Source organism: Desmodus rotundus, chromosome 6, assembly GCF_022682495.2.
Source record: "Desmodus rotundus isolate HL8 chromosome 6, HLdesRot8A.1, whole genome shotgun sequence".
NCBI lineage: Eukaryota > Metazoa > Chordata > Mammalia > Chiroptera > Phyllostomidae > Desmodus > Desmodus rotundus.
The window spans coordinates 61,728,614-61,753,693 of NC_071392.1; the positions used below are offsets into that span (position 1 = coordinate 61,728,614).

The following is a 25,080-nucleotide window of genomic DNA, read 5'->3' on the forward strand; positions in this document are numbered from 1 at the left end:
ATTATTGTTAGCATACTATTAGTAAACCTGACCAGAGTGAGAACATACAGAACTTCGTGAATCTGTTGATTTTGTGTGTGTCGGGGCAGTTGCATGCTGTTTTTTGATGACTATAGTGCCAATATTTCTTTCAAGGTATACCAAAGCTTTTGTAAATGGCTGGTAACAGTGTCATTTCTTTATAAATCCCATGACTTCTTGTTTATGCTAAAGAACTAATCAACAAGTGTTTAGTAAGTATATAGTATGGGCCTAGTGGAGTAATTTTAAAATTTTAATTGATTCTATATGCTTCATATACCTTGTTTGAGTCATATAAATAATTTAAGCTCTTAAAGCCACAATTACCTTGAAGCATATCTGAATTTCCTATTTCACTTGGCTTCAGTCTATCTAGGTTACATTAATAACAAAAAGTGCAACATATTATTTGACTAAAACTAATTTTATAAAAAACGGTGTGTTCAAGAAAAATGTACTAAAGCAACTTGGTTGGCTCTAAATTTTGATATAAAGGATGTTAGTAAAAAAATGAATATCCACAATATCTGGTTTTAAAAGGATTGGTGATTTGGATGCCTCAATTATATTTGAAGTTCTATAATCTTTATGACTTTTTTCTCCCCAAATAATCTATTTTTAATTTCTAATTAAATTTTTACTCTTTATTTCTCTGGCTAATTAAAAAAATATATATTTATTAATTATGCCATTACAGTTGTCCCATTTCCCCCCCTTCATTCCACTCCATCCTGCCCACCCCCTGCCTTTCATATCCCCCCCCATAGTTCATGTACATGGGTCATACATATAAGTTCTTTGGCTTCTACATTTCCTACACTATTCTTACCCTCCCCCTGTCTATTTTCCACCTACCATTTATGGTACTTATTCTCTGTACCTTTCTCCCCTCTCTCCCCCTCCCACTCCCCTGTTGATAACCCTCCATGTGATCTCAATTTCTGTGGTTCTGTTCCTCTTCTAGTTGTTTACTTACTTTGCTTTTGCTTTAGATGTGGTTGTTAATAACTGTGAGTTTGCTGTCATTTTTACTGTTCCTATTTTTTATCTTCTTTTTCTTAGATAAGTCCCTTTAACATTTCATATAATAAGGGCTTGGTGATGATGAACTCCTTTAACTTGACCTTATCTGAGAAGCACTTTATCTGCCCTTCCATTCTAAATGAAAGCTTTGCTGGATAGAGTAATCTTGGATGTAGGTCCTTGCCTTTCATGACTTGGAATACTTCTTGCCAGTCCCTTCTTGCCTGTAAGGTCTCTTTTGAGAAATCAGCTGACAGTCTTATGGGAACTCCTTTGTAGGTAACTGTGTCCTTTTCTCTTGCTGCTTCTAAGATTCTCTCCTTCTGCTTAATCTTGGGTAATGTAATGATGATGTGCCTTGCTGTGTTCCTCCTTGGGTCCAGCTTCTTTGGGACTCTCTGAGCTTCCTTGACTTCCTGGAAGTCTATTTCCTTTGCCAGATTGGGGAAGTTCTCCTTCATTGCTTGTTCAAATAAGTTTTCAATTTTTTGTTCTTCCTCTTCTCCTTCTGGTACCCCTACAATTCGGATGTGGGAACGTTTCAAGATGTCCTGGAGGTTCCTAAGCCTCTCCTCATTTTTTCTGAATTCTTGTTTCTTCATTCTTTTCTGGTTGGATGTTTCTTTCTTCCTTCTGGTCCACACCATTGATTTGAGTCCCAGTTTCCTTTGCATCACTATTGGTTCCCTGTACATTTTCCTTTGTTTCTCTTAGCATAGCCTTCATTTTTTCATCTAATTTGTGACCAAATCCAACCAATTCTGTGAGCTTCCTGATTACCAGTGTTTTGAACTGTGCTTCTGATACGTTGGCTATCTCTTTGTCACTTAGTTGTATTTTTTCTGGAGCTTTGATCTGTTCTTTCATTTGGGCCATTTTTTTTGTCTTGGCACTCCTGTTATGTAGAGGGGCAGAGCCCTAGGTGTTCACTGGGGTGGGGTAATGCTGGTTGCTGTGCTGTGATGCTGTATGTAGGGGAGTGGCTGAGAGGGAGCAATGGCACTTGCTCCACTCCCTGCTGGTTTTCAGTCACTCCCTCTGCTACCCACAATCAAATTGGGCCCCTCTGGTGCTGATTCCCAAGTGGATGGGCTTGTGCACACTCTAGTCCCCTGTGGGCCTCTCCAACGACTTCTCCTGTGAGTCTGGGAGTTTCTCCTGCTTTCTCTTCAACCCTCATGGGTGTTTTCAATCAGAGGTTTGAGGCTTTATTTCCTGGAGCTGGAGCCCTGGTTTGTGGGGTCTGCTTTGCTCCTCCACTGTTCATACCGGTTTATCTATGTGCAAAAGTGGGACCGCAGGGTCTGCCAGCCACCACCATGTGGGGTCTGCTACCTGCAGCCTGGCCTGCCCTGTTCCACAATCTGCCACCTTGCTGAGTCCACCAGTCCCCACCTTCCCGTGAGTCCTCTTCACCCCAGCTGCCCATCTCCGCCCGTCCTACTGGTCTGGATCAATGTTTCATCTTTATCTCCTTGGTTGTTGGACTTCCATACAGTTCAATTTTCTGTCAGTTCTGGTTTTTTGTTTTTAAATATTTGTTGTCCTTTTGGTTGTGCGAGGAGGCACAGTGTGTCTACCTGTGCCTCCATCTTGGCCGGAAGCCTATTTCTCTGGCTAATTTATCGCATTAAAAAATCAACTGAATCTCTATATTCATCAATAGGATGCTAGGAACCAAATTGTGTCCTCCAAAGGTTCATATCTAAGTAACATTAAGATGGCATTTAGTGGAAGATGGCGGCAACATAGGTGGGAGCGGAATCCACTTCCCCTCAGCGCCAGGGAAATACCTAGCTGATCTGAGGAGCAGAGCGAACAGCCAACAGTACTCCAGCATATACGAAGATCAGAGACCAAAGATAGAGGACATTGAAAGATCTGACGGTAAGAAGAGTGCTCAAGGACAATAAGGTCCCCGGGAACCGGGACCGCGCGGTACAAGGGCTGCAGAGGCGCCAGCCCTGGCACAGGGGCTGCTGCAGGAGTCCTGGGAGAGGGCCAGGCTGCGCTGTGAGCAGCCAGGTGCTTGATTGGACCAGGGGGGCTTGAAAAGGAGGAATTTCTCAAAAAGAAAAAGAAAATAGAGACACTCAGGGGCTAGTTAGAGAACTCTCGGTGGTGGCCAAGGCCCCTGGCGCCCCTCCCCCCTCTGCCCCTGGACTGCGAACACGGAAGGCGGGATAAGCAGCACCAGCGCTCACCTGAGGTCCGGTTGCACGCGGTCACGCGCGAGCAGATTAGCGAACTGGGCCCATACATGAAACCCCGGAGGGGCGCCCACACCTGAAACCTCCGAGATCTTTTGGAGCAGAGACTAGCTGCTCCACCCACAGACCCAAAACCTCCGAACCGAGTACCGGGTGATTCGGTCCCAGGGCGGCCCCGCCCACCCGAGAGTCTCAAGCCCCGGGGGCTGGATCAGGCCCCCAAGCATAGATCCTCTGGCTCGGCGGCAGGCTGCGCGCGCTCACCAAGCGTAGGGCTGGCTGGATGCGCACTTCTAAAGCACAAAGGGGCTGGCGAGAGTCGTAACACCAAGGCGGCTGAACCAGCAGCTTGCAGCGCGCCAGCCTCCCTAGCCTGGGCGGCTCGATTGGTCGGCCGGCTGCGCGCTCAGAGCCCAAATAACGTCACAAACCCGAATCGGCTGGATTCCCCTGCTGCGCGCGCAACGAGTCCCGAGCCAAAGCGGCTGGAGCGGCCACTCAAGAGTCCCAAAAACAAAGCTGCTGGATTGGCTGATCAACGGCCTGATTGCCTGCCAGGGACCACACCTACAAAACAGTGAAGAGTGTGACCCAGGAAGGAAGAAAAGTGAAACCAATCCTTCCAACCACCCCCTCCCGTTGCACAGACAGAAATAACCTGAACAGTTTAAAGCCAACAGAAGATTTTTTTTTTTCCCTTTTTTTTTTTCCCTTTTCCTTTCCCCCTGAACTCCTTCTTCCTCTCTCTCTCTTTTTTTTTCTTTCATTCCTTCTTCCTCCCATCCTTTACCATTTTTATGTCTTCTTCCTGCCTTCTTTTATCTATTTCTATGTTTTAATTTTTGTTAAAATTCCTTCTTATCTTGCCTCCGATCTTTCTTTAATCCTTCTTCCCTCCTTCCTTCCTTTCCTCCTTTCCTATTTCCTTTTTCCCTCCTTCCCATCTTTGGTTTTCTTTGTTTGTTTGTTTGTTTGTTTTTTCCTTTTCTTTCTCCCCCCCTTTCTATTTTTCCCACAGGTGCGACAACAAAACCTGGAGTGCTGAAAAGACTAGAGTTAGACCGTGTTAAACACATAAACGTCAGCTCAAGACCAGTGAGCACAGGAGAGTAAGGAGACAGCACCACCGAATCCCATTGGCATCCTACCATAGAAGTTCATATCATAAACCCAGGGATTCAGAACAAAGCAATTTAAGAAGCAGAGGCCAACAAGAAGAGCCTCACAAACAATGGGAAGACAAAGAAACAATTCCCAAATGAAAGGAAAGGAGGAAGTCTCAGAAAGAATACTAACCGAAAAAGAGGCAAGTCAACTATCAGATACTGAGTTCAAAGCAATGGTCATCAGGAAGCTCACTGAGCTCTCTGAGCTCAAAGAGAACTACCAGAAACTACAAGGAAACTACAATGAACTCACTGCAAACTATATCAACATGAAAAAGGAAATAGAAAATATCAACAAGAGCTAAGAGGAAATGAAGAATACAATTTCTGAATTGAAGAACACAGTAGAAGGAATGAAAAGCAGACTTGATGAAGCAGAGGATTGGATCAGCGAGCTGGAGGATAAAGTAGAAAAAAACACCCAGAAGGAGCAAGAAAAGGAAAAGAGGCTCAGAAAGAATGAAGAGGCAATAAGGGAAATGCAGGACAACATGAAACGTAACAATATCCGTATAATAGGAATACGAGAAGGAGAAGAAGAAGAGCAAGGGATAGAAAACCTGTTTGAAAAAGTAATGATGGAAAATTTCCCTAATCTGAGGAGAGAAAAAGTCACCCAAATCCAGGAATCACAGAGAGTCCCAAACAAGAGGAACCCAAAGAGACCCACTGCAAGACACATCATAATTAAAATGGCAAATTTCCAAGACAAAGAGAGGATCTTAAAGGCAGCAAGGGAGAAAAAGGAAGTAACATACAAGGGAGCCCCAATAAGGTTAGCAACTGACTTCTCAATGGAAACGCTCCAAGCCAGAAGAGAATGGCAAAAAATATTCCAAGTAATGAGAACCAGAGGCCTCCAACCAAGACTACTTTACCCAGCAAGGCTCTCAATCAAGATAGAAGACCAAATAAAGAGCTTCCCAGACAAAAGAAGTCTAAAAGAATACAGCTCCACCAAACCAGCTCTGCAAGAGATGCTAAAGGGACTGCTTTAAGGAAAGGAAGGAAAAGAGAAAGACAGAGGAACACAGGTAGGAAATAATGGCGATGAATAACTACCTATCGATAATAACCTTAAATGTAAATGGATTAAATGCTCCAATCAAAAGACATAGAACAGCTGAATGGATAAGAAAACATGACCCACACATATGCTGCCCAGAAGAAACCCATCTCAGGACAAAAGACTTACACAGACTGAAAGTGAAGGGCTGGAAAAAAATTTTCCAAGCAAACGGACAGGAAAAAAAAGCAGGGGTAGCAATACTCATATCAGACAAAATAGACTTCCAAAGAAGGGCCATAAAGAGAGACCCAGAAGGTCACTTCATAATACTCAAAGGAAGAATCCACCAAGAAGACATAAACATTATAAATATATATGCACCCAACATAGGAGCACCCAAATACATAAAGAAAATCTTGGAGGATTTCAAGAAAGATATTGACAGCAACACAATTATAGTAGGGGATTTTAACACCCCACTATCAAAAATGGACAGGTCTTCCAAACAAAAGATTAACAAAGATATTGTGTCACTTAACAATACCCTAGAGGAAATGGACTTAACTGATATATACAGAGCTTTTCATCCCAAAGAAGCAAAATACACATTCTTTTCAAGTGTCCATGGAACTTTTTCAAAGATAGACCACTTGATAGGACACAAAGCAACCCTCAACAAATTCAAGAAAATTGAAATCATATCAAGCATCTTCTCTGACCACAAGGGTCTGAAACTAGAAACCAACCCCAAGGGTAAAAACCCAAAACACTCAAAATCATGGAGACTGAATAGCATGCTATTAAACAATGAATGGGTCAAGAACGAGATTAGGGAAGAAATCAAAAACTTCCTGGAAACAAATGAAAACGAACTCACAACAACCCAAAACCTATGGGACACAGCAAAGGCAGTCCTGAGAGGGAAGTTCATAGCAATACAGGCCTACCTTAAGAAGTTAGAAACAGTTCACACAAACAACCTAACCCTACGCCTACAAGAACTGGAGGAACAACAACAAAGACAGCCCAGAGCAAGCAGAAGGAAGGAAATAACCAAGATCAGAGCAGAACTAAATGACATAGAGACTAAAAGCACAATTGTAAGGATCAATGAATCCAGAAGCTGGTTCTTTGAAAAGATAAACAAAATCGACAAGCCTTTAAGTAGGCTTATCAAGAAGAAAAGAGAGAGGATCCAAATAAACACAATTAGAAATGAAAGAGGAGAGATTACAACTGAAACCACAGAAATACAAAGGATTGTAAGAAATTACTACGAAGAACTGTATGCCAAGAAATTTGAAAACCTAGGTGAAATGGACACATTTCTAGAAAAATATAATCTTCCAAAACTGAATGAAGAAGAAGCACAAAACATGAACAGACCAATAACAGCAGATGAAATTGAAGCAGTCATCAAAAAAACCCGAACACACAAAAGCCCTGGACCAGGTGGTTTCACAGGAGAATTATACAAAGCCTTTAAGGAAGAGCTAACCCCTATCTTTCAAAGACTATTCAAAAACATCCAAACTGATGGAAGACTCCCAAGCTCGTTTTATGAAGCCAGCATCATCCTAATCCCAAAACCAGATAAAGACACAACGAAGAAAGAAAACTTCAGGCCAATATCGCTGATGAACATAGACGCTAAAATTCTCAACAAAATATTGGCAAACCACATCCAGGAATACATTAAAAAGATCATACACCATGACCAAGTGGGATTCATCCCAGGGATGCAAGGATGGTACAATATTTGCAAATCAATAAACATAATACATCACATCAACAACAGCAAAGACAAAAATCACATGATCATATCAATAGATATGGAAAAAGCATTTGATAAGATACAGCACCCATTTCTGATAAAAACACTCAGCAAAGTGGGAATAGAGGGAGCATTCCTCAACATCATAAAGGCCATATATGAGAGACCTACAGCCAACATCACATTCAATGGACAAAAACTTAGAGCTTTCCCACTAAGATCAGGAACAAGACAAGGATGCCCTCTCTCACCACTCCTATTGAACATAGTATTGGAAGTCCTAGCCACAGCAATCAGACAAGAAAAAGCAATAAAAGGCATCCAAATTGGAAAGGAGGAAAAGAAACTGTCACTGTTTGCAGCCGACATGATAGTGTACATGGAAAACCCTATAGACTCCACTCAAAAACTACTCGACCTAATAAATGAATTTGGCAAAATAGCTGGATACAGAGTCAATACCCAGAAATCAAAGGCATTCCTGTACACCAACAACAAAACTGCAGAAACAGAAATCAGGAAAAAAATCCCATTCGATATAGCAACAAGAAAAATAAAGTACCTAGGAATAAACCTAACCAAGGAGGTAAAAGACCTGTACTCAGAAAACTACACAACACTGAAGAAAGAAATTAAGGAAGATACAAACAAATGGAAGCATGTACCATGTTCATGGATTGGAAGAATTAACATCATCAAAATGGCCATACTACCCAAAGCAATTTATAGATTCAATGCAATCCCTATTAGAGTACCCATGACATATTTCACAGATATAGAACAAACATTGCAGAAATTCATATGGAACCATAAACGACCTCGAATAGCAGCAGCAATTTTGAGAAAGAAGGACAAAGCAGGAGGTATCACAATACCTGATATCAAACTGTATTACAAGGCCACGGTAATCAAAACAGCCTGATACTGGCATAAAAACAGGCTCATAGACCAATGGAACAGAATAGAGAGCCCAGAAATAAACTCAAATCTATACGATCAATTAATATTTGACAAAGGAGGCAGGAGCATAAAATGGAGCAAAAATAGTCTCTTCAACAGATGGTGTTGGGAGATCTGGACAGCTACGTGCAAAAAAATGAAACTCGATCACCAACTTACGCCATACACGAAAATAAACTCAAGATGGATAAAAGACTTAAATATAAGCCGTAACACCATAAAAGTCCTTGAGGAAAACATTGGCAGGAAAATCTCAGACATTCCACGCAGCAACATCCTCACAGACACATCCCCTAAAGCAAGGGACATAAAGGAAAGAATAAACAAATGGGACCTCATCAAAGTAAAAAGCTTCTGCATGGCTAAAGAAAACAGCACCAAATTACAAAGAGAACCAACAATATGGGAAAGCATATTTGCCAATGATACCTCAGACAAGGGCCTGATCTCCAAAATATATAAAGAACTCACACGACTCCACTCCAGGAAGACAAACAACCCAATTAAAAAATGGGCAAAGGACTTGAACAGACACTTCTCCAAGGAAGACATACAGAAGGCCCAGAGACATATGAAAAGATGCTCAGCATCACTAGCCATCAGAGAGATGCAAATTAAAACCACAATGAGGTATCATCTCACACCAGTCAGAATGGCCAACATAAACAAATCCACAAACAAATGTTGGCGAGGATGCGGAGAAAAGGGAACCCTCGTGCACTGTTGGTGGGAATGCAGACTGGTGAGGCCACTGTGGAAAACAATATGGAATTTCCTCAGAAAACTAAAAATGGAACTGCCCTTTGACCCAGTAATTCCGCTGCTGGGATTATACCCTAAGAACACTGAAACGCCAATTGAAAAGAATCTGTGCACCCCAATGTTCATAGCAGCACAATTTACAATAGCCAAATACTGGAAGCAACCGAAGTGCCCATCAGCAAACGAGTGGATCCAAAAACTATGGTATATTTACACAATGGAATTCTACGCAGCAGAGAGAAAGAAGGAGCTTATACCCTTTGCAACAGCATGGATGAAACTGGAGAGCATTATGCTAAGTGAAATAAGCCAGGAAGTGAGGGACAAATACCATATGATCTCACCTTTAACTGGAACATAAGCAATAGAAGGAAAAAGCAAACAAAATATAACCAGAGACATTGAAGTTAAGAACAATGTAACAATAGCAAGGGCGGGGGTGGGGTGTGGGGGCGGGGACAGTGGGTAGAGGGGATTACAGGAACTACTATAAAGGACACATGAACAAATCCAAGGGGGAGGGTGGGGAGGGAAGTGGGTTCACCTGGGGTGGGGTGAAGGGATGGGGGAAAAGGCATACAACTGTAATTAAATAACAATAAATAAATAAATAAAAAAAAAGATGGCATTTAAAGGAGGGGCCTTGGGAGATAATTAGGTTTAGATGAAGTTATAATGGTGGGGGAATCGTGATACCATTAGTGTTCTTATAAGAAAATACACAAGAGAGCTTGCTTGCTCACTTTCTTTCCATCATATGAAGACACAGTGAGAAGATGACCATCCACACACCAGGAAAAGAATTCTCACCAAAACCCAATCATGCTGGCACCCTGATTTCAGATATCCAGCCTCCAGAACTGTGATAAATTTCTATTGTTGAAGCCACTGAGTCTGTAGTATTTTGTTATGGCAGTCTGAATTGATTAACACGTAGAATAACGGATAGAACAATCTAAATATATTCAATTTGGTAGATTACATAAATAAATTATGTTAATTTAAAATATCATGTAGAGTATGATTTCTTTGGTATTATGATTGTTTGGCTGGAAAGTGCTATACATGTGTGTAGAAAATCTTCATGAAAGATAGAAATTTAGGAGTTATCTGTAACAAACTCTTTGGTTTTTCTATAATGTACTTCCATTATTATTATAAAAGCTAAATATTATTTCAATGAAAATGGAAATCTATTAGACTATATAAACATTTTTCCCCATGGAATGTATTTCTAACTTGCTCCTCTGGTCACTTGGTTTCAACCACTTTGTCTTTGCTCTTTCCTAGCACACTCCAGTAAGGTTCACACAGTGAGGTCTTTGTGCTTGGCATTACGTTATCTTTACTTAGGGCTTTCTGCCTCCAGACAGAGTCTTATCAACTTCCACACCTCCCCAAGTGACCTCAATTAAGTGTCACCACAATGGGGCCTACCATTCCCTCATAAATAAATTTTCATCCAGCTCCCATCTGCTGTACTCCCATATACTTAAATTGTCTAGCTTTTTCTCATAACAAAACCATACTTTTCTTCCTTACTATAACATACCATGCAGTATAAAAATATACTTTTTATTTCATTTTTTAACTTTTTTTTTATTGTTTACAGATGTCCTCATTCCACCCCACCCCCCCTTTTGCCCACCTCCACTCCTGGCCCTCTCTTCTGGCCATCACCACACTGTTGTCTGTGTTCTTTGGCTAATACCCTCATCTTCTTTCATCCAATCCCACCACCTCTCCCTCTGACAGCTGTCAGTCTGTTCCAAGTGTCTATGACCCTTTATTCATTTTGTTTGTCAGTTTATTTTGTCCACTAGATTCCACATATAAGTGAGATCGTATGGTATTTGTCTTTCTGACTGGCTTATTTCACTTAGCATTATAGTCTCCAGGTCCATCCATGCTGTCACAAAAGTAAGAGTTCTTTCTTTTTTGCAGCCATGTAGCTTCCTTTCTTCCTTCCTTCGTTCCTTCCTTCGTTCCTTTGTTCCTTCCTTTGTTCCTTCCTTCCTTCATTCCTTCGTTCCTTCTTCCCTCCCTCTCTCTTTCTTTTTTGGTTTATTGTTTCTTTCTGTTCACAAGAATGCAAATTTTGACTCCTCTTCTACATGGCTCCACAGCTGTGCGGCATCTCTGCAGTGGGGCGCCAGGTGCAGTGGGGGAGTGGGGATGCAGATGTTGTGGCTGCATCTGCTGACTGCTTCTATTCCAAGGAAATGAAAGCAGCTGGTTACATTCTTTGTGCACATGGGGGATCCCTGAAAGGCTGCCCATTCCAACCTTGTTGTCCATGAAGAAGACCAGGAACCTCTACAATATCCAGTTTCACAATGTGAAGCTGAGTGTCTGGATGCCTACAATAGCCTGAGGGAAGCTGTGCTGCCCAAGCTACACTTGCATGAGGACTACTCCAGCTAGCTTGTAACTGGAACACATGGGCAACTGGAACACATGATATTGGGAGCAGGACCAGGCAGTGTATCTGTGGTGATGCTTAGATGGCTACCCAGCCCTCATGGACTGCATAAACAAGCTCAAAAACAAGGAGTACCTGGAGTTCCAAAAGGAGTGGAGCCAGATGTTACTGACCAGGAGAAACCAGATGCTCCTTGAGTTCAGCTTCTGAAATGAACAGCCCTGAGTAGATTCCAACATTTATGAGCTGAAGGCATACAAGCTCAATCCAGGAACCATGATGGAGTGGGGAACAACTGGGCTGGGGTTATCAAGTACTGGCAGGAGAACCAGGAATCAGTGGGTAGCTTCCTCTCACAGATAGGAAAGCTCTACATTATGCACAATCTCTGGGCCTATAAAGACCTTCAGTTTTGGGAAGAGAATAGTGCTGCTTGGAGAATAGGGGTTAAGATGAACATGTCTACAACACAGTCCTCCTGGTACAACACATGGAGTGTTGGATCATGATCCCTTGGAAAATCTCACCTCTTCAGTGATGTTTCTGCTGCCTCCTCTTCATTCCCCATCTCCCTCATGGCAGCCACAGACAGAGGAGCCCCCAGTCCTGCTGTTTTTGTTCTCAGATCTGGGAGGATTCTGGAGGCTAGTTCTCAGCTCAGACAATGGGGAGCTGAAGGATGACAGGGTTCTGAGGACTTCCAACTCTTGCCGTACACTTCCCACCTTCCCCGCCCACTCTTACTCCTGTGCTGGAAGCAGTCTTTAATTTCTTTGAATGAAGAACAGCAACTTTTTATGTCTTTCCCCTTAAGATTTCCTCATCTCAAGGCTACCAGTCCCCAATTATCACCATGGAAAAATCTCGGATTAAGAATCCCCTGGTCTCCACTGGGCCACCCACTTGCTGGACAATCTGAACGAAGTCTCTCCTGCTGGGGAAAAAACCTAGAACTGCCACAGGAAGTAAAGAAAAACACTCAATTTAGCAAAGTTAGCAGAAGGTCCACCTAATTTACCCAGAAAGGCTGGAAAAAGGGAGCTGAAAAGGATCTGGGGGGCAGGAAACAGAAAGGAACAGGAACAAGAACCCAGAACCAGGAACACCAAAGGTAGAACGTAGAATTCAGAACTTGAGTTTGAACTGAAGATTTTGGAATACAGAATGGGATAGGGTCAGGGTTAGGGTTCCTAATACAAGACAGTTGGAAAAAGGGCTCATCTGTTTCCCTCTAAGACAGGGGCGTCAAACTCATTTTCATCATGGGCCACATCAGCCTCAAGGTTGCCTTCAAAGGGCTGACTGTAATTTTAGGACTGTATAAATGTAACTACTCCTTAACTAGAGGCAAGGAGCTGAGCACTGTTGCCAGGTAGAATCAAGGTACCTGGCTGGATAAAACAAGGTGGAGGGCTGGATTTGGCCCACTGGCCTTGTGTTTGCCACCTGTGCTCTATGATGTAATGAAGTTGTAAAATTGAATGTTTAGTTCCAACCCTTTTGTGCAGAGAGAGTCTCTTGCCCTTCCTTTTCCTTCCTGTAGGTAAAGATATGGCTATCCTGCCTCCCTTTTCTCCCTCTTCACATTTGATCAGCCCAACCCTCATTTTACTGGACCACTGGGTATGTGGAATGGGGTCAGTGACTTTGTGAGCCTCCTCAGTGACCCCCGCACTTCATGAACATCTGGATAGATTGTTTCTGCCTCCCTTTCAGGAAAACTTGTGCTGGAGTGCAGATAGAACCAATCAAATATTTACTATAAAAATATAATGTGAATTCCATAAGAGCAGTGATATTTGTTTTACTCACTGATGTGTCTGAAATGTCTAGAACAGGATGTGGCACATAATAGATGACTGATGTTTTCATTCAGAAAAAAATATTCTGACTCTGGTTGTTTGGTTGTATGTGTGTGTGTGTGTGTGTGTATACATAGGAAAAAATTATTTAATTAGTACCAAATCTTTAAAATGGTAAAATAATACTTGAAAGTTATAGAGTTGATATGAAGATCAACTTACATAAGTTATGCAAATTATACAACATAGAAAAACATGATAGGCATTTGATAAATGTCATATTAGTTTATTTACCATTTAGTTTCCTGCTGTTGGAGGTAAGCTCTTTAGTATTGTGTAAATTACATTTTTTACCCATATATCATTTATGCTGTATTTAGTATTGTTTTTTCTGATTAATATCTTTTTCTAGATATTTAAGTTCCAACTTTTGACTAATATGAATATTTACATTATTTTGTCATTGTTTCTTTTTCATACTTTTTTTTTTTTTACTCCATGGCACTTAACAGTCTATAATTACATATTTATTAAAATGTAAATTTTCTTAATATCTGTTTTCATGATGCACTATAATTTCAGTGATGGAATGTACCCATGTAATTTGTCATATTTTATACTTGGAACTTGGCAGTGTGCTTGGAACATAATAGGTAATATTTATGAAGTGAAATAAATATTAAAAATCTAAAACTAAATTAGAAAACTTATGTGGTAAACTTCTTGGTATTGGTCTTGCAATAATTTTTGTATATAACACCAAAACCAAAAGTCAACAAGTAGATATATGTCAAACTAAAAGCTTCTCATAACAAAGAAAATCATGAACAAAATGAAAAGACAAACTATCAGATAAGAGAAATATTTGCAAATCATGTATCTAAGGGGTTAATATCCAAAATATATTAAAAATTTATACAACAAAATGGCAAAAATCAAACAATCTGATTTAAAAAATGGGTAGATGGTCAGAATACACATTGTTTCAAAGAAGAGATACAGATGACCAATAGGTACATGAAAAGGTGCTCAATCTCACTAATCATGTCTGAAATGCAAATCAATCACAATAACTCATCACCTTACACCAGCTAGAATGTCTATTATCAAAAACATAAGAAATAGGTAAATGTTGAAGATGGCAGCGAGATAGGTGGGAGCAGAGTCCACTTCCCCTCAATACCAGTGAAATACCTAGCTGATCTGAGGAGCAGAGCTAACAGCCAACAGTATTCCAGCATATATGAAGATCTGAGACCAAAGATAGAGGACATTGAAAGATCTGACGGTAAGAAGAGTGCTTAAGGACAATAAGTTCCCTAGGACCCCTGCGGGGACCAGGGTGGTTGAAGCCCCTGCTCGGGTGCAGGGTCTGCTGCAGGATTCTTGGGAGAGAGCCAGGCTGAGCTGTGTGAGCAGCCAGGTGCTTGTTTGGACCAGGGGGGCTTGAATAGGAAGAATTTCTCAAAAAGAAAAAGAAAATAGAGGCACTCAGCGGCAGTTAGAAAACTCTCAGCAGCAGCCTCAGCCTCTGGTGGCCTCTGTCACCCTTCCCCCCTCAGCCCCTGGACTGTGAATGCAGGATAACCAGCCCCAGCACACACCTGAAGCCCGGTTGTGCGCACCCAGATTAGTGGACTGGGGGCCCACAATGAAACCCCAGCTGGCCTCCCACACCTGAGACCCCAGCAGGGCGCCCACATGTGAAACCTCAGGTGGTTGCGCACCGGGAGCAGAGGCTAGCTGCCCCACACACAGACCCAAGGGGGCAGACCGGCCTTCCCCGCACAACTCAGACCCAGAGCAACGGACCAGACAGCCGCACATAGCCCATGCCCAAAGTGGCAGATCAGCTGATCAAATGCCTGGCTGCCTGCCAGGGACCACACCTAAAAGTACTGGTTCTGAACAACTCCTACCTAGCCCCTGCGCGCAGAGCCCTGCAGGGCCTATTGGCTCTCTAGGACGAAGGCAGAACACCCAGCAGAGGGGAGCTGCAGGGCTAGGGGAGACTGCATTCCCTGGAAAGACTCGACCCAGTAGGTCCAGAGCACCAAGAGCCCCTAGCATCTAAGACAGCAAAGAGCAAGAAGGGGGAGTTTGAGTTGCCCTAATTGGTGTAACTCAAGGACAGCACAACTGGTGAACTAAAGGCATAGTGGGGAGCAGAAGGACCCCGAGGAACTGGACTGAAGGCTGAAAAACAGCGAAGAGTGTGGCTCAGGAAGGGAGAAAAGTGAAACCAATCCTTCCAACCACCCCCTCCCGTTCCACAGACAGGAAGACCAGCAGAACTAACCTGACCAGTTCAAAGACAGCAGACGACTTTTTTTTTTCTTTCTTTCCTCCTTTCCCCATGAATTCCTTCTCACTTTCAGTCCTTCTTTCTTTTTTTTTATTCCCTTTTCCTTCCGTCCTTTACCTTTTTTTATTTTTTCTTCCTGCCTTCTTTTATTTATTCTTTTGTTTTAACATTTGTTAAAATTCCTTCTTATCTTGACTCCAATCTTTCTTTATTCCTTCTTCCTTCCTTCCTTTCATTTTCAATTCCCTTTTTCCCTCCTTCCCTTCATTTCCCCCACTTTCTCTTTTTCCCACAAGTGAGACAATAAAACCTGCACTGCTGAAAAGACCAGAGTTAGACTGTGTTACAACAATAAACATCAGCTGAAGATGAGTGAGCACAGGAGAATAAGGAGACAGCACCACTGATCCCATTGGCATTCTACCATAGAAGTTCATACCATAAACCCAGGGAGTGAGAATACATCAATTTAAGAAGCAGAGGCTAACCAGAAGAGTCTCACAAACAATGGGGAGACAAAGAAACAATCCCCAAATGAAAGGAAAGGAGGAAGCCTCAGAAAGAATGCTAAGTGAAAAAGAGGTAAGTCAACTATCAGATACTGCGTTCAAAGCAATGGTCATCAGGAAGCTCACTGAGCTCTCTGAGCTCACAGAGAACTATCAGAAACTACAGGGAAACTACAATGAAATCAATCCAAACTATATCAACATGAAAAAGGGAATAGAAACTATCAACAAGGGCCAAGCGGAAATGAAGAATACAATTTCTGAATTGAAGAACACAGTAGAAGGAATGAAAGGCAGACTTGATGAAGCAGAGGATCGGATCAGCAAGCTGGAGGATGAAGTAGACAAAAACACCCAGAAAGAGCAAGAAAAGGAAAAGAAGTTCAGAAAGAATGAAGAGGTAATGAGGGAAATGCAGGACAACATGAAACATAACAATATTCGCATAATAGGAATACCAGAAGGAGAAGAAGAAGAGCAAGGGATAGAAAACTGGTTTGAAAAAGTAATGATGGAAAATTTCCCTAATCCGAGGAGAGAAAAAGTCACCCAAATCCAGGAAACACAGAGAGTCCCAAGCAAGAGGAACTCAAAGAGGCCCACTGGAAGACACATCATAATTAAAATGGCAAAATTCCAACACAAACAGAGGATCTTAAAGGCAGCAAGGAAGAAACAGAAAGTAACATACAAGGGAGCCCCAATAAGGTTAGCAACTGACTTCTCAGTGGAAACGCTCCAAGCCAGAAGAGAATGGCAAAAAATATTCCAAGTAATGAGAACCAGGGGCCTGCAACCAAGACTACTTTACCCAGCAAGGCTCTCAGTCAAGATAGAAGGCCAAATAAAGAGCAGTGATATTTGTTTTAATCACTGATGTGTCTGAAATGTCTAGAACAGGATGTGGCACATAATAGATGATATTATGACAAAAGATGTCTAAAAGAATACGCTTCCACCAAACCAGCTCTATAAGAGATGCTGAAGGGACTGCTTTAAGGAAAGGAAGGAAAAGAGAAAGAGAGAGGAACACAGGTAGGAAAAAATGGCAATGAATAACTACCTATCAGTAATAACCTTAAAAGTAAATGGATTAAATGCTCCAATCAAAAGACATAGAACAGCTGAATAGATAAGAAAACATGACCCACACATATGGTGCCTACAAGAGACCCATCTCAAGACAAAAGACCTACACAGACTGAAAGTGAAGGGGTAGAAACAAATTTTCCAAGCAAACAGAGAGGAAAAAAAAGCAGGGGTAGCAATACTCATATCAGAAAAAATAGACTTCCAAAGAAGGGCCATAAAGAGAGACCCAGAAGGTCACTTCATAATACTTAAAGGAAGAATCCACCAAGAAGACATAAACATTGTAAATATATATGCACCCAACAAAGGAGCACTCAAATACATAAAGAAAATCTTGGAGGACTTCAAGAAAGATATTGACAGCAACACAATTATAGTAGGGAACTTTAACACCCCACTGTCAAAAATGGACAGGCCTTCCAAACAAAATATCAACAAGGATATTGTGTCACTTAACAATACCCTAGATTAAATGGAATTAACTGATATATATAGAGAGCTTTTCATCCCAAAGAAGCAAAATACACGTTCTTTTCAAGTGTACATGGAACTTTTTCAAAGATAGACTCCATGATAGGACACAAAGCAAGCCTCAACGAATTCAATAAAATTGAAATCATATCAAGCATTTTCTCTGACCACAAGGGACTGAAACTAGAAACCAACCCCAAAGGAAAAAACCCCAAACACTCAAAATCATGGAGACTGAATAGCATGCTATTAAATAATGAATGGGTCAAGAACGAGATTAGGGAAGAAATCAAAAACTTTCTGGAAACAAATGAAAATGAACTCACAACAATCCAACACCTATGGGACACAGCAAAGGCAGTCCTGAGAGGGAAGTTCATAGCAATACAGGCCTACCTTAAAAAGATAGAAACATTTTAAACAAACAACCTAACCCTATACCTACAAGAACTCGAGGAACAACAAGAAATACAGCCCAGAGCAAGCTGAAGGAAGGAAATAACCAAGATTGGAGCAGAGTTAGGTGATATAGAGATTAAAAGCACAATTCTAAGGATCAATGAATCCAGGAGCTGGTTCTTTGAAAAGATAAACAAAATTGACAAGCCTTTAAGTAGGCTCATCAGGAAAAAAAGAGAGAGGATCCAAATAAACACAATTAGAAATGAAAGTGGACACATTACAACTGATACCATGTTGGGAACTGCCCTGCCTGGTTTCAGAGGCTGTAACCCCTCATGGTTAAGGCTGAGTCAGAGTTGGGACCATAAGCCATGAAGGAGACAAAGCTTATCTCCCTGGCAGAAGTGCCACCTCTGCCTACTTCACCCTGCTTGGCCCTGAGATTGACCAGTTAGCCAATGACGGGTAAGAATCCTCAAGGGAGGATCAACCTAAGACAGGCTCTGGTCACCAGGGATAAGCCCCCAGGGAAGGACTAAGGGGGCTGTGGCAATAGGGGGTGTTGGACCCTCACCCCTCAGCTTTGAAATATTCTGAGTCCTCATTCTGTCTGCAAGAAATCTCCTAATCTCTTGGCTGCTTTACTTCCCTTGCCTGACTTAAGCCTGAAGCAATAACAGAAGGTGGTGCTGTCCTGTGCTGGGCGAGGCGGATTCCCTGGGGAATCAGGCCTAAGAAAAATACATACATTCCTGTGAAACCTACTTAATCTGTACCCTCATCTTAAAAGATAAGGGTCCAGACCTGAGATGAGTCTGGTGCCTAAAGTTTTATGGCCCTCTAACTAATTGCTATAACTCAAAATAAGCCCTCAAATTTCTCTGTAAATAATGTATTGTTTAACCCTTACTGGCTGACAACGATTGATAAGCTTTATCTGCATTCCTATGGTAATGAACCTAATAAAAGCCCAGAGAGGGAAAGGGTCCAGGCCCTTCTCCTTTGAGAGATTGGCCACCTCTACTCCCCAAGCAGATCATGTCTTGGTAGTCTTATTCTTCACCCCTGGTGGACCAGTGGGCTGCATAAAAGCCCCACGACAATACCACAGAAATCCAAAGGATAGTAAGAAATTACTACGAAGAACCGTATGCCAAGAAATTTGAAAACCCAGATTAAATGGACACATTTCTAGAAAAATATAGTCTTCCCAAACTGAATGAAGAAGAAGCAGAAACCTGAACAGACCAATAACAGCAGATGAAATTGAAGCAGTCATCAAAAAGCTCCCAACACACAAATGCCATCGACCAGATGGTTTCACAGGAGAATTCTACAAAGCATTTAAGGAAGAGCTAACCCCTATCCTTCACAGACTATTCGAAAAAATCCAAACTGATGGAAGACTCCCAAACTCTTTTTATGAAGCCAGCATCATCCTAATACCAAAACCAAATAAAGACACAACAAAGAAAGAAAATTTCATGCCAATATCGCTGATGAACATAAATGCTGAAATTCTCAACAAAATAATTGCAAACCGCATCCAGCAACACATTAGAAAGATCATACACCAAGACCAAGTGGGATTCATCCCAGGGATGCAAGGATGGCACAATATTCGCAAATCAATATACATAATACACCACACAAACAAAAGCAAAGTCAAAAACCACATTATCATATCAATAGATGTGGAAAAATCATTTGATAAGGTACAGCACCGATTTGTGACAAAAACACTCAGTAAAGTGGGAATAGAGGGGGCATTCCTCCTCATAATAAAGGCCATATATGACAGACCTACAACCAACATCATACTCAGTAGACATAACCTTAGAGCTTTCTCACTAAGATCAGGAAGAAGACAAAGATGGCCTCTCTCAGCACTCCTATTCAACATAGTATTGGAAGTCCTATCCACAGCAATCAGACAAGAAAAAGAAATAAAAGACATCCAAATTGCAAAGGAGGAAATGAAACTGTCACTGTTTGCAAATGACGTGATAATGTACCTGGAAAATCCTATAGACTCTACCATAAAACTACTTGACCTAATAAATCCCTGGAAAAAATACCATTTGATTTAGGAACAAGAAAAATAAAGTACCTAGGAATAAACCTAACCAAGGAGGTAAAAGACCTGTTCTCAGAAAACTACAGAACACTGAAGAAAGAATTTAAGGAAGACACAAACAAATGAAAGTACGTACCACGCTCATTGATTGGAAGAATTAACATCATCAAAATTGCCATACTACCCAAAGCAATTTATAGATTCAATGCAATCCTTATTAAACTACATATTTCATAGATATAGAACAAACACTTCAGAAATTTATATGGAACCATAAAGAACCCCGAATAGCCGCAGCAATTTTGAGAAAGAAGAAGAAAGCAAGAGGGATCATAATACCTGATATCAAACTGCATTACAAGGCCACTGTAATCAAAGCAGCCTGGTACTGGCATAAAAACAGGTGCATAGACCAATGGAACAGAACAGAGAGCCCAGAAATAAACTCAAGTCTTTACAGTCAATTAATATTTGAGAAATGAGGCAGGAGCATAATATGGGGCAAAAATAGCCTCTTCAACAAATGGTGTTGGGAGATCTGGACAGCTACCTGCAAAAAAAAATGAAACTTGATCACCAACTTACACCATACACAAAAATAAACTCAAGATGGTTAAAAGACTTAAATATAAGTCGTAACACCATAAAAGTCCTAGAGGAAAACATTGGCAGGAAGATCTCAGACATTCCACACAGCAACATCCTCACAGACATGTCCCCTAAAGCAAGGGACATAAAGGAAAGAATAAACAAGTGGGACCTCATCAAAATAAAAAGCTTCTGCCTGGCTAAGAAAACAGCATTAATATGAAAAGAGAACCAACAGTATGGGAAAACATATTTGCCAATGATACCTCAGACAGGGTCTGATCTCCAAAATATATAAAGAACCCACACAGCTCCACTGCAGGAAGACAAACAATCCAATTAAAAAATGGGTAAAGGACTTGAACAGACACTTCTCCAAGGAAGACATACAGAGGGCCCAGAGACATATGAAAAGATGCTCAGCATCACTAACCATCAGAGAGATGCAAATTAAAACCACAATAAGGTACAGGTACCATCTCACACCAGTCAGAGTGGCCAACATAAACAAATCAACAAACAAATGTTGGGGGGGATGTGGAGAAAAGGGAACCCTAGTACACTGTTGGTGGGAATGCAGACTGGTGAGGCCACTGTGGAAAACATTATGGAATTTCCTCAGAAAACAAAATTGGAACTGCCCTTTGACCCAGCAATTCCACTGCTGGGATTATACCCTAAGAACCTTGAAATACCAATCCAAAAGAACCTATGCACCCCAATGTTCATAGCAGCACAATTTACAATAGCCAAGTACTGGAAGCAACCTAAGTGCCCATCAGCAAATGAGTGGATCAAAAAACTATGGCACATTTACCCAATGGAATTCTACGCCACAGAGAGAAAGAAGGAGCTTATACCCTTTGCAATAGCATGGATGGAATTGGAGAGTATTATGCTAATTGAAATAAGCCAGGTGGTGAGGGACAAATATCATAAGATCTCACCTTTAACTGGAACATAATCAACAAAAGAAAAAAAGCAAACAAAATATAACCAGGGACATTGAAGTTGAGAGCAATCTAACAATAACCAGAAGGGAGTGGGGAGGTGATAGTCGGGAGAGGGGTTTTCAGAAACTACTGTAAAGGACACATGGACAAAACCAAGGGGCAGGTTGGAGGTGTGGGAGGGAGGTGGGTTTGACTGGGGTGAGGTTAGGGATGGGGGGGAAATGCAGACAAGTGTTATTGTACAGCAATAAAAAAAATGTTTAATTTTTTTAAAAAGTGACTTTTTATAAATCAGTGTATTCTCAACAGTATATTTATAATGTTTTAGTAGTTTTTCTCAGTGTGTGTCTCAGGCTACATCTACCTTGCTTTTTTCTGTGGTTTGCCATCTTCCAATGTGCCTCCATGCTGTCTTTGTTGCTCAGTCTAACTTGGCTGCTGTTTCTCTTGGGAATACTTGATCTGTGTTACTTTGCATGTTTCAGAAGCTTACAGACTTCTTTCAACAGTAACCCAGTGTTAGCTTATTGTTCCTATTATTATTAGGGTTCACTATCTTTACTGTAAAAGCTTGTATACTCACATTTTACTATTTTCTAACAGGTTTTTCTTTTGTACTTTAAACATTATTTTTTCTGCTTTTGTAAACAGGATCCCATTGGAGATACTTCTTCACATGCTTAACTACTGTCACTCCCTCTTGACAACGTACACACTTTGTATTTTCATAGACTCCAATGTTTCACATAATATTTTTTTTTTACTAATTTCACAATACAGGAAGGATTCTCACTCACTCTTCCTTTAGGAAATCCTCAATATGACGTGAAGAAGTATTGCTGAGCAGAACTATCAGAAATTCAGCTCACCTAACGGAACAGCAAAACTCTGTCTCCTGGATGCTTCTCATTCCTTCATTTTGTAAAGACCCTTTGGCAAAAGTAAAAAAAGTCTATACATCAAAGGTTTTTGTGACATGACTAATTTTTCTGTTTAACTCTTTACATTACTTGAGGTATAAAATGCACACTTTAAAAAATTAAAATTCAAACTTTTTATTACAGGCAAGAACAAAGTGAGAGATATCATGAATAAAACATATCTCTTTGTTGTTTTATAAATAGGCAATATGTTGTTATTTAACAGCACATATGTACTTGTCAAATGTAATGAGGGTCTCTTTAGTCTTAAAGTAAGGTAAGGAAGATAACTTGAATGAACTCTCTATAGTCCTCTTTAATCATTCTCTTTTTTATTAAAGGAAAGGGAACGGAAAAAGGTATAACTAGAGAAGGAATTCTGAAATGTTTGCCTCTTCTCAAACATTACTGCAATTAAGATATAAAGTCCAATAGAGAAATTAGCTGACAGTCTTATGGGAACTCCTTTTCAGTAACTCTCTGTTTTTCTGTTGCTCCTTTTATCTTTAACTTGCTGCTTTTCTCTTGCTGCTTTCTTTATCTTTAACCTTTGTCATTTTAATTATGATGTGCCTTGGTGTGGTCCTCTTTAGGTCCATCTTCTTTTGGACTCTCTATGTTCCTGGAGATGTATATCTATTTCTTTCATCAAATTAGGGATGTTTTCTTTCATTATTTTTCAAATAAGTTTTAAATTTCTTGCTTTTCCTCTCTTTTTCTGCGACCTTTATGATTTGGATGTTGGTATGTTTGAAGATGTGTCAGAGGCTCCTTAGCCTATCCTCGCTTTTTTTTTTTAATTCTTTTTTCTTCTTACTGTTCTGAATGGATGCTTTTTTCTTTCTTATGTTCCAAATTGTTGATTTGATTCTCAGCTTCATCCCATCCATTGTTGGTTCCCTACAGATTTTTCCTTACTTCAATTAATGTAACCTTCATTTTTGCCTGGGTCTTTTATATGCTGTGAAGTACCCAATGAGATCCTAGAGAATCTTGGTAACCCGTGTCTTGGACTCTGCATCTGATAGGTTGCTTATCTCCATTTTGCTTAGTTCTTTTTCTGGAGTTTTGCTCTGTTCTTTCACTTGGGCCACATTATTTGGTCTCTTCATTCTGGCAGCCTCCCTGTGTTTTTTTCTGTATAATAAGTAAAGGTGCTTTGACTCCCGGTCTTAGTAGCATGGCCTGTTGTAGAAAAGCACACAAGGGACTGGCAAGAAATATTCAAAGTGATGAAAAGCAAGGACTTACAACCAAGATTACTCTATCCAGCAAAGCTATCATTTAGAATTGCAGGGCAGATAAAATGCTTCCCAGACAAGGTAAAAGTAAAGGAGTTCATTATCACCAAGCCACTAGTATATGAAATGTTAAAGGGACTTATTTAAAAAAAAGATCAAAATTACGAACATTAAAATGCCAATAAATTCACAATTATCAACAATTGAATCTAAAAAACAAACTAAGCAAACAAGTAGAACAGAAACATCACACTTGATAACTTTCACCATGAGACTATCAGTGCCGAAAACACCGAGGTTAAGAGCAGCCAGCCTCTATGCCCCTGAGGGTTCAGAGAGCTTTAAATATTTGGGGTTGCTGACATTTAAAAATTAGTGATTTTCTATATGTAAAATCTAAACTTGAAAGTCTAGCACCACAGGACCTGTGAGTCCAAGCCCCACACCCACAACAAAGGATCGAGTTGAGAAATATGTCCCTTTAGATGGGATATCAGCTCATCTATTCAAAGGAGGTTAGTCAAGCCTTTGTATTTATTTATATGTCTTGAAGAGTCCCTGTAGGCATTTGAGTTTAATGCAATTGAAGGATATTATCTCATGTAATTAACCATGTTTTTTAAGGAAACTTGATTGAAAAATAAAATACATAAAATGTGCACATATTTGTACACACCTACTGACTTCTTACAAATTAAACACACTCACATAATCAGCCTTAAGATAAAGAAACAGAATGTTATGAGCATTCAGAATCTCTTCTGTGTCCCTTGCAGTGACTATTCATCTGTCAATAACATTATAATGATGTCTAACTAGTTCTGGTTTTGATCGAATTTTGAAAAGGTTTACTAAGGGTTTGAATAAATTTTGTATCCTTTGATCCTTACAACAACACTCAGAAGTAGTTAGGGCTGGGTAGTCAATCAGATGAAGAATACTACTCTACTTATTCAATTTTTTAAAAAAATGTCTTTATTGTGATTATTTCATAAATTAGGAAGTATATTTTGTGAATAACCTGCATAAAATCCACCTGCAAAAATCATCCTATCTTTCTGAAGTAACAAAACCTGAGACGTTATAGAACATAATAAAACCCAACCAACTGAAAGCACTTGTTATTTTCATCAGTAGGAGACTCCACTGTTGCCAACTTCTCTTTCCCCTCAAGCTTTTATTCATGTTGCTTGTTTTGAGAGCTCCTGGGTGCCTCTCTGATTAGAAGTGAAGAATACAGTTGTTAGAACATTTGCTGCAGCTGTAGGCTTGGCTCTCAAAGTTCATGTATTACTGAGATATTGCAATGCCTCTGAAAATACATAAAGCACTATTGTAATTCTTAGCATGAGCCTCGTAATACTTCTAGTTGG

General features: G+C 40.5%; 1 pseudogene; it reads left to right on the forward strand.

The window, feature by feature from the left end:
- The first annotated feature begins 11,039 nt into the window (after positions 1-11,039).
- Positions 11,040-11,885, forward strand: LOC112300515 (protein NipSnap homolog 1 pseudogene; annotated as a pseudogene).
- The last annotated feature ends 13,195 nt before the right edge of the window (positions 11,886-25,080 follow it).